This window comes from Trichechus manatus, unplaced genomic scaffold (genome assembly GCF_000243295.1).
Source record: "Trichechus manatus latirostris isolate Lorelei unplaced genomic scaffold, TriManLat1.0 scaffold00002, whole genome shotgun sequence".
Taxonomy (NCBI): Eukaryota; Metazoa; Chordata; class Mammalia; order Sirenia; family Trichechidae; genus Trichechus; species Trichechus manatus.
In genome coordinates this window covers 41,374,069-41,375,968 of record NW_004443938.1, presented here as the reverse complement: position 1 = coordinate 41,375,968, position 1,900 = coordinate 41,374,069, and positions in this window count along the sequence as shown.

Here is a 1,900-nt window from a genome sequence, read left to right as displayed (position 1 = left end):
AAAGGATGGAATACTCCCAAACTCATTCTATGAAGCCAGAGTAACCCTGATACCAAAACCGGGTAAAGACACACGAAACAAGAAAATTACAGACCAATATCCTTCATTGACATTGATGCAAAAATCCTCAACAAAATTCTAGCCAATAGAATTCAGCAACATATCAAAGAAATAATTCACCATGATCAAGTGGGATTTATACCAGATATGCAGGGATGGTTAAACATTAGAAAAACAATTATCAATGTAATCTATCACATAAAAAAAACAAAAGACAAGAACCACATGATCTTATCAATCAATCGATGCAGAAAAGGCATTTGACAATGTCCAACACCCATTCACAATAAAAACTGTCAATGAAATAGGAATAGAAGGGAAATTCCTCAATATAATTAAAGGCATTTACACAAAGCCGACAGCCAACATCATCCTAAATGGAGCGAAAGCATTCCCCTTGAGAAGGGGAACCAGACAAGGATGCCCTTTATCACCACTCTTATTCAACATTGTGCTGGAGATCCTAGGCAGAGCAATTAGGCTAGAAAAAGAAAAAAGGGCACCCAAATTGGTAGGGAAGAAGTCAAAGTATCTCTATTTGCAGATGATATATGTTATACACAGAAAACCCCAAAGAATCCACAAGAAAAGTACTGGAAGTAGTAGAAGATTTTAGCAAAGTTACAGGATACAAGCTAAACAATACAAAAATCAGTTGGATTCCTTTACATCAACAAAGAGACCCTCAAAGAGGATCTCACTAAATCAATACCATTTACGATAGCCCCCAAGAAGATAAAATACTTAGGAATAAATCTAACCAGAGACGTAAAAGTTCTCTACAAGGATAAGTGCAAGACACTACTGCAAGAAACCAAAAGAGACCTGCATAAGGGGAAAAACATGCCTTGCTCATGGATAGGTAAACTCAACATTCTGAAAATGTCAATTCTACCCAAAGCGATTTACAGATACAATGCAATCCCGATCCAAATTCCACTGGCATTTTTTAATGAGATGGAGAAACAAATCACCAGCTTCATATGGAAAGGGAAGAGGCCCCAAATTAGTAAAGCATTACTCAAGAAGAACAAAGTGGGAGGCTCACACTACATGATTTTAGAACCTATGATACCACCACGGTAGTCAAACAGCCTGGTTTTGGTACAACAACAGATACATGGACCAATGGAACAAAATTGAGAATCCAGACATAAATTCATCCACCTATGAGCATCTGATATTTGACAAAGGCCCAAAGTCCGTTAACTGGGGAAAAGACAGTCTCTTTAACAAATGGACTGGACTGTGGGATATAAAGTGATACTTCCCGAGGCATCACTTCTCTTCTCTATGTTTCTTTCTGTCCCATCCTTGGTCTTTCTGCCCTTTTCCTTTCACTGTTATCTCTGTCTGTCATATCCATCTCCCCTCATCTTTTCTCATTGTCCATTTGGGCCTTCAGTTTAACTGAAGTTCTTTGATCAATGGTAAGACTAAAGAAAACACATTATAGATTTTCGTTTGGTACATTACTGTGAAATTATTACTGAAAATTGATTAGCAGTTAGAATCTTAGCTATTTTAGTTGGAAGAAAAGCAAACTACTCTTTTTTTTTTTAATTTATGCTTTAGGTGAAAGTTTACAGAGCGAATTAGTTTCTCATTAAACAATAAACACACATACTGTTTTGTGACACTGGTTGTCAACCCTGTGACATGTCAATACTCTCTCCTGGACCTCAGTTTCCCCACTTCCATTCGTCCAGCTTTCCTGCCCCCTCCTGCCTTGTTCTTGTCCCTTGGTTGATGTGCTATTTAGTCTCGCATACATTGTTGAACTACGTGTGTTATTTTTTGTTTTATAGGCTTGTCTAATTTTTTTTATTGTACTTTAAGT